This window comes from Tupaia chinensis, unplaced genomic scaffold, assembly GCF_000334495.1.
Source record: "Tupaia chinensis unplaced genomic scaffold, TupChi_1.0 Scaffold000067_1, whole genome shotgun sequence".
In the NCBI taxonomy this organism is placed as follows: domain Eukaryota; kingdom Metazoa; phylum Chordata; class Mammalia; order Scandentia; family Tupaiidae; genus Tupaia; species Tupaia belangeri.
In genome coordinates, this window is record NW_006159526.1 from 2771253 (window position 1) to 2780125 (window position 8873).

Sequence of the window (8873 nt, forward strand, 5' to 3'; positions counted from 1 at the left end):
AAAAAAAAAAAAAAAGAAAGGAAGGAAGAAAGAAAGAAGGAAGGAAGGAAGGAAGGAAGAAGAAAAAGAAAGAGAGAGAGAGAAAGAAAGAAAAACGCAGAGGGCCTGGTGGCTTGAGAAACACTCCAGATGCGTCTAGGTGCATGCTCAAAATCCTGAAAGAAAAACTGGAGGAGAAGGGATTGTGGCATGGCCATTCCCCATGGGGAGTGCTTTCTCACTTTCCTTTCCTCTTGGGTAAGTGCACATATCCTCTGGCAAATTTTTTTTTCTTTTTTTTTCTTTTAGAGAGGTTTTTGCTACAGGGCATGTGTGTTCGCCAGACAGACAGAGATAGAGAGACAGAAAGTGAGAAATCACCCCCCGGGGAGGAGGGCCACACCGCAATCCCTTCTCCATTCTCCTCTCAGGATCTTGGGTGCACACACACACACACACACACACACGCCTGGCATGAGTTTAAGTCTCCCAGTCCAGGACTCGAACCGCAGTTGACTACATGGGAATCCAGCAACATAGCCATTACGCTAACTGCTGGTCTCCTGGCAAAATATTTTTTAAAAAGAAGTAGAAGAAAAGGAAAAAGAAAATGCTGGGACCAGCAGTTGGCATAATGGCTATGTCACTAGACTCCCATGTAGCTGACCACAGTTCAAGTCCCGGACCCCGTGGCTTAAACTCACGCCAGGTGCGTGTGCGTGCGTGCCCAAGATCCTGAGAGGATAATGGGGGAGAAGGGGTTGCGGTGTGGCCATCCCCCCTGGGGATGCTGGCCACTTCCTGTCTCTCTCTGTCTCTCGCTGTCTTTCTGGCCAGCGCATGTGCCCTGTAGCCAAAAAAAACCACCCTCTCCCCCAACAACAACCAAAAAAAAAATGCTTAGACCTGAAACAAATTAACTGGACTCAAATCACTCAGCTGGCCATGTGGGATCCAGCTGCCTTAATCACCACGCCATGGGCTGGTCCAGCATTTCTTCTCTTTTTTTAATAGCCAGAGGACACGTGTGCTTCCCAGGAAGAGGCAGAGAGACAGAGACAGAAAGAGTGGGAGAAAGCGCCCCCTCGCCCCCTCGGTAGGGCATGGGCAGGCTACAATCCCTTCTCCATTTCTCCATTCTGTGCCCCGGTAGCTTGAAAACTATGATGGACACATGGACTGGGATTTCAAACCGCAGTCTGCTGCGCGGGACACAGCTCTGTTAACCACTGGGCCACAAGAACGGCCCCAGGGGAGTGCATGTTTTGAAAGATTTTTGCCATAGGGAGCATGTGCTCCCGGAGAGAGACAGAGCGAGAGACGGAGCGGGAATGTGAGAAATCAGCCCCCGGGGGATGGCCACGCTGAAATCCCTTCTCCTTTCTCCCTGCTGGGACCTTGGACGCACATGCACATATGTTTGGCATGTTTCTTAAGCCACCAGGTGCAGGACTCTAACCACAGAGTCACGTGGGAGCCAGCGCCTTCGCCTCCACGCCACCTGCTGGCCCCCAAGGCATTTTTATAATTTCCAAAAGGTTCTGGAGATCCAGTAGACGCACAGGGACAGAGAAGATGGACGAGCAGTTCGTGGAGTGAGCACGCAGGCTGGGATTGACGAGAGGCTCGGTCTCACAGGCCAGGAGAATAAAATAACCACAAAAGTGCCATGTGCCCAGCAGAAAGTGGCAAAGGCCGGGCGTTGGTGAGCACAACGGGCTCCAGGGAGGCTACACACACGCCTCCGGAGTGGACCGCGTCATACTCGTGGGCAGCAAACTGCTAAGTGTGTGCGTGCCTGCGTCCCCCTGGGGGCCGAGAAACACGGGAAGACGGACTTCATGTTCACTGCAGTGTGATCTGTAGGATGGGAGTTGGGAGCAACCCAGGGACCCATCATTAGGGGAGCAAAGCCATGAAATGTGGAACAGAAGAAAGGAGCGAGGTGCTCACACAGCAAACTTGAAGAGACTAAAAAATGCATGCTGAGGGATGGGACCAGCAGGTGGCATGGGGGTTAAGGCGCCAGACACTCCCGCATGGCTGACCATGGTTCGAGTCCCGGACCTGATGGCTTGCTTTCTCACTTCCCCTCTCTCTCTTTGCGTGTATTTCTCTCTAGCAGATTAAAAATAAATGAATGGATGAATAAAATTAAATAAATAATTCTTTTTTTAAAAAAATGCATGCAGGTGGTGTGATCGTTAGATCACTGGACTCCCACATAGTTGACCCTGGTTAGAGTTTCAAACCCAGTGGCTTAAACTCATGCCGGATGCGTTTGTGCATGTCCAAGATCCTGAGAGGAGAATGGAGGAGAAGGGATTGATGCGTGGCCGTCCCCCCTGGGGGGGGGTGATTTCTCGCTTTCTGTCTCTCTGTCTCTCTCTCCAGAAAGCACATGCACCCTATAGCAAAAATTTCTCCCTCCCCCAGAAAAAAGCACGCTGAGAGAAAAGTAAGAGCTAGGAGACAGTGCCGAGGCTGTAAAATGAAGACGGGGTGGGCAGGTGGGAGGATGTGGGAGAGAACGATGGACAAACAAGTGGGCCTGCGGAGCCAGCCCTGCGGTGGAGTCACTAAGCGCCGTGGACAGAAAACCAGGTCCCACGTGGCCAACTGCAGGAGAGATGCTGGCCCCAGGGCTAGAGAAACACTCTGGGCCCGTGTGATGCGTGGCCACCACAATCAAAAAAATGGGAGAAGGATTGCAGCGCGACCACACCCCAATGGGGGATGTTCTCTCTCTCCCTCTCCCTCTTGCGTCAACACAGAAAGGAATTCATGTAAATACGCAGAATAAGTTTTCTTTGTAAAATTTATTTATTTAATTTTATTTATTAATTCATTTATTTTATTTTGCCCAGAGGGAGACATAGAAAAGGAAAGTGAGAAAGCAAGTCACCGGGTCCAGGACTTGAACCATGGTCGGCTATATGCGCAGTGCCTTAACCACCACGCCACTTAATGGTCCCAAGTAGAATAGGTTTTGGAAATACGTTCCACAGCAAAGTAAAAAATGACACTGACAATTCAATACATACTCCCAAACCCAAACTGAGTAGAACAAATATTGAATGTACAATGTAATGTATGGTTCAATGACTGAAATGGGAGTATGTTAGGGCTGGCCCATGGCCTCCTGGTTAAGGGAGTCAGATCCCACATGGCCCACTGGGTTCAAATCCTGGTCCTGCTGGCTTGGGAAACAGGCTGGACGCACAGCCGTGCCCCAAATTCCAACAGGATGAAGACAAGAAGAAAACGGAGGAGAAGGGATTGCGACCTGACCACCCACCCTGGGGTTGCGTATTTTCCACTTTTCTTCTCTCTCTGTTTCTCTGCCATGGAGTACACGAGCCCTAGAGCAAAAACCAAAACACCGAACTAAATCAGTCAAAAGAACCAACACACAGGGCCAGCCAGTGACGTGATTACTACGGCTGGATCCCACGTGGCCCACTGTGCGGTTTGAGTCCCTGACCTGGTAGCTTGAAAAATCAGTCCAGGGGGCTGGCAGGCGGTGTGGTGGATAAGGGCGCTGGATTCCCACATGACCGACCATGGTTCAAGTCCCAGACCTAGTGGCTTGCTTTCTCACTTTCCCTTTCTCTCTCTCTCTCTCTCTCTCTCTCTGGTGGTCAAATCAAAAAACAACAGTCACAAATGGAATTAAATAAATAAGTAATTCTTAAAAAGAAAAATAAAAAAGAAGAAGAAGAAAAATCAGTCCAGATGTGTGCGAAGGTATGCCCAAACTCCTGAAGGGAGGGAGTGATGAAGGGATTGCAGGGTGAACACTCCCCCAGGGGTGAGAGGGTGCTTTCTCCTTTCCTTTCTCTGTTGTTCTCTGGTGGATTCATGCAGTCGCTGGCAAAAAAAGAAAAAAATAGGCGAAAAGTGGAAACCACCCAGAGGCCTATCCATTGATGAACGGATGAACGGATCCATGTATGTGATCCATACCCAGTGGTTATATATGTATGTGTCTACAGTGGAGTATTACACAGGTGTGAAAAGAGCTGAGGCAGGACTAGCAGATGGCATAATGGTTATGTCACTGAAATCTCACATGATTGACCACAGTTCAAGTCCCAGATCCGGCTACTTTTTTTTTTTTTTTGAACACCAAAGCCAGGTCCTTCTGGTGGTTAGCTCTCAATGAATGAGAGTTAAGACCTCCAGCTGGCTCACAAGACAACCACCCACTTCTTGGCCCAGGTTTTGGCATTTTGCCAGCCTTGAGCTCATTGATAATTTCTTCAATATCGTTCGGTGTCAAATCCTCATGGTAATTGTCATTTATTTGAACCATCGGTGCATTTACACAGGCTCCTAAACATTCCACCTCTATTAGAGTGAAAAGTTTGTCAGGCATAGTCTCGCCAACTTTTAATCCAAGCTTTTTCTGAATGGCTTCCAATTTGCTGTCAGTTTCGAAGCCTGCAAGGTGTAGCAGTGCAGACCTGAACGTGGTGCTCTCTATTATACGTTGTATAAACAGTTGCCACTTCATATACCCTCACTGGAGATACTTGTAAAACTCCTGCAACCTTGTTCATAGCAGAGGTAACCAACCATTTTGCCTTTGTGCTAAATCCACAACTGGAAGCACAGCTGCTGCTGGATGCCCTTCTGGATGGTTTTTTACAATTGCCTCTATCCTCTTACAGTTTCCTGGTGGGAAATCAAATGGAGTATTTGGCTTATTCTCAGGAGTATCTCTGTGTACAAGTAAGGCTCCTCCAGCTCCATTCTGTGCAAATTCCTTATATATCTTCCCCACTGGGCAGTGAGGCCAGTCACCAGGGCCCAGAGCAGAGCACAGCGGAGAAGAACATGGCGGGCCAAACCATTCACCTTTCCCCGGCTGTGCTAGGCGAGCAGATCCGGGTACTTGAAACTGACCCTGAGCATATGTGTGTGCATGCCCAAAATTCCAAGAGGAGAGTGGACGAAAGGGGATTGCAGTGTGGTCATCCCCCTGGGGGGTGATTTCTCCTTTCTGTCTCTTTGTCTCTCCAGCAAGCAACCTATAGCAAAACTCTCTATTTAAAAGAAGAAGGAGCCAGGAGGTGGTGCGGTGATTGAGGGTTCTGGACTCCCACATGGCTGACCAGTTCGAGTCCCAGACCTGGTGGCTTCTCACTTTCCCTCTCTCTCTCTTACTCTGTCTGTTTCTGGTCAAATTAAAATAAGTACATAAATAAAGTTAAATAAAATATTTTTTTAAGAAAAGAATAATAATAAATAAATCAATTTTTTTCAGGATAAAAAAAAAAAGAAACCAGTCCCAAAATATAGCATGCAGTATGATCCCACTCACGTAAAATGTCTAGAACAGGCAAATCCACTGAGACACAAAGCAGACCCCTGGCCGCCTGTGCCGGGGGAGAGGGTAGGGAAGAGTGACCACTAATGGTCATCGGGCTTCCTTCTGGAGTGATGAAAACTCCTGGGATTAGATGTGCTTTCAGTTGTGCAATGGCCGATTGCCTGGAAAGCACTGACCCTGTACGCTTTGAAAGGTGAATTTACGGAATGTGCGTGTCATTGCAGATTCTCAAAATGAACACATACAGGGACCAGCAGTTGGCGTAATGGCTATGTCGCTGGACTCCCATGTAGGCGACCGTGGTTAGAGTCCCGGACCTGGTGGCTTAAACTCACGCTGGGTGCGTGTGCGTGTGTGCCCAAGATCCCGAGAGGAGAATGGAGGGGAAGCGATTGCGGCATGGCCATCCCCCTGGGGGTGATTTCTCGCTTTGTCTCTCTGTCTCTCTCTGTCTGTCTGGCGAGCGCACGTGCCCTATAGCAAAAAACCTCTCCCCAAAAATAAATCAATAAATTGGGGCTGGCAGGTGGCGTGGTGGATAAGGGCTCTGGACTCTCACATGGTTGACCACAGTTCGAGTCTTGGACCAGGCTGCTTGCTTTCTCACTTTCTCTCTCTCTTTCTCTCTCGTGTCTCTCTCTGGTCAAATTAAAAATAAGTAAATAAATAAGCTTAAATAAAATAATTATTTTTAAAAACTTGTAATTAAAAATAAATAAATAAGTAAATAAATACATGGGTCTCCCAGAAAGAAGGCAGAAAGAAGAGATAGAGGGACATTTCAAGCCCTTCTCACTCCAGACTTCCCTGCCATAACCAGAACAGCCAACTTGCGGGGGAGTGGGTAGCAGGTGTGTGGCGGTTAAGGGTGTTGTACTGTACTCCCACATGGCCGACTGTAGTTCAAGTCCTAGACTTGACGGCTTGCTTTCTCACTCCCCTTCCCTTCTCCCTCCCTGGTCAAATATAAACAAATAAATATTCAAAAAGAACAGCCAGCTGGGGAGGTGAGTGGTTGGAGATGCCAGATTAGAGGGGTGGATGGTACAGGGACTCCGGGTGAGGGGATGGGGTCTAAACTGGGGCAGGGCCCCTGGGGGAAGAGAAGAAGAGATGAGAGTGACTTTGAGGGCAGAGTGGCAGGTTCAGAGATGGCCCTGTCCTCAGACACACACACTGAGGTCCCGGGGCCCACGGCCCCACTGCCCACTCCCCCTTCCGACCACTCTGCTCCTGCCCCTGCCCCCGCTCAGCAGTTGTTTGCAATCTGCCTCTGAGGTCCACCTGCCGACCTTCAGCCCGTTCCTGTCCCTGAGACGGGCAAACATTGCAGAAGCAAACAGCCAGCGGCCAGCGGCCCTCCCCACCAGCCACTCGGAGCCGGGCAAAGGTCAGAGACCTCCGCCATGTCCCCCCACCTGCTGGGCTCACCTCGCCCCAGCCCTCCTCCCATTTCTCTCTTGTCCTCTAGGATTTTGGTGGGAAAGGGCAGAGGGGGCTCTGGGGGATAGCTAGGCAAGGAGAGCGGACTGTGGTTCAAATCCACCACTAGCTGGCTGAGAGCCAGCAGCACCCACAGCCTCGGTTTCCTCACCTGTAAAATGGGAATGACAGGCCCAGCGCACTGCCACAGGCCATGGGGCACTGCCGCATGGCACCAGAGCCATAGGGGAGGCTGAACCGGGTTCAGATCCCGGGCTCACTTGAGCACACCCGGCCAGCCAGGCTGTGCTTGTGGTCCTGACTGGCAGGGAGGCTGAGGGGAGGATCCTAGCAGAACAAGACCCTGTCAAGGGTACCTGACTCTCTGCCCCAAGAAATAAACTAGGGGCCAACAAGTGACGTGGTGGTTAAGGTGTTGGACTCCCACATGGCTGACTACAACTGGAGTCCCGGACTTGGTGACTTGGTGACTTGCTTTTTTCACTTTCCCTGTCTCTCTCTCTCTCTGGTGAGCGTGCCAAATTTTTGCCCTACAGCAAACATTTTTAAAAATAATAATAATAAAGTAAATAAATAATTCTTTTATTAAAAAAACTTTATTTACTTTGTTTAATTTGACCAGAGGGACCAGCAGTTGGCGTAATGGCTATGTCGCTGGACTCCCACGTAGTCGACCGCGGTGAGTCCCGGACCCGGCAGCTTAAACTCACGCCCGGCGCGTGTGCGTGCGTGCCCAAGATCCCGAGAGGAGAATGGAGGAGAAGGGATTGCGGTGTGGCCATCCCCCTGGGGGGTGATTTCTCACTTTCTATCTTTCTGTCTCTCTATCTGTCTAGCGAGCGCATGCACCCTTACAGCGAAAACCACTCTAAAAAGAAAAAAGAAAAAAATTTGACCAGAGCGGGACAGGTTGGAGGAGAGGGGTACTGAGAAAGCAAGCCACCAGGTCCAGGATGCGAACTGCGGTTGGACATGTGGGAGTCTAGCACTCTTGGCCACCACTCCACCTGCCAGCCCCAGTTATTCTTTTTGGGGGAGAGATTTTTGCTATAGGGCGCGTATGCCCACCAGGAAGACAAAGAGACAGAGAGACTGAAAGCGAGAAATCACCCCCCAGGGAAGACGGCCATGCCACAATCGCAATCCCTTCTCCTCCATTATCCTCTCGGGATCTTGGGCACACATGCACATGCGCCCGGCATGAGTTTTAGCCACCGGGTCTAGTACTCGAACCGCACTTGACTACATAGGAGTCCAGCAACATAGCCATTATGCCAACTGCGAGTCTCATGTATCCTCAATTCTTATTTCCATGTGGGTGACTTCAAGATCTATATAACTTTAGGCTCAATCTTTGTCCTATCTCATAATGCACATTCACAACTTCCATATTTGCAAAGTAGAAATAAATCCATTATCTTCCTTCTCATTAGTTCAGGGACCAATGGATGTTCTCTTGGCCATCTAGGTTCAACTCTGGCAATTATCCTGGGCTCTTTAATTCCCTAATTGCTTTGATAATAAATACCAATTCAATCACTACCTCTCTCAAATCCAATCCCCCTTTCCATTTGTACAGCACGTCCAGGCAGCTTGCTTTTTCACTTTCCTCTCTCTCTTTGTCTCTCTCTGGTCACCTTTATTTAATTTTGTAAAAATTTTTATTTATTTATTTTAATTTGACCTTAGAGAGACAGAGAGAAAGGGAAAGCGAGAAAGCAAGCCACCAGGTCGAGGACTAGAACCACTGTCGGTCATGTGGGAATTCAGCGCCTTTAAACACCATGCCACCTGCTGGTCCCTCTGGTCACCTTTAAAGAAATAAAATAGGAATGGGCTGATCACACGTCAGCTGCTGGAGGAGCTGGACCCTCGTTTCAGGTCACCATCAGAAAAGCTAGGTTTGCTGCACAATGCAGGTCAGGAGAGCTGACCGCGATGGTAGAGCCATCCTTGGCTACAGCATCTTGGGTCGCGTTTCCCACGTCATCCCTCCAGGCCTTCCAAGAAAATCGATAAAATTCCACCTGAGAAATCAATAGGAATTCTTTTTTTTTTTTTTTCCCTTTTTTTTTTTTTTTTTTGGGGGGTTTTTTTTAGGGGGCGCCCCCGCCAC

General features: G+C 49.2%; 1 pseudogene; it reads right to left on the bottom strand.

Annotated features, from left to right (window-relative positions):
• Window positions 1–1824: 1824 nt before the first annotated feature.
• Window positions 1825–6967, bottom strand: LOC102489286 (NADH dehydrogenase [ubiquinone] flavoprotein 2, mitochondrial-like; annotated as a pseudogene).
• Window positions 6968–8873: the final 1906 nt, after the last annotated feature.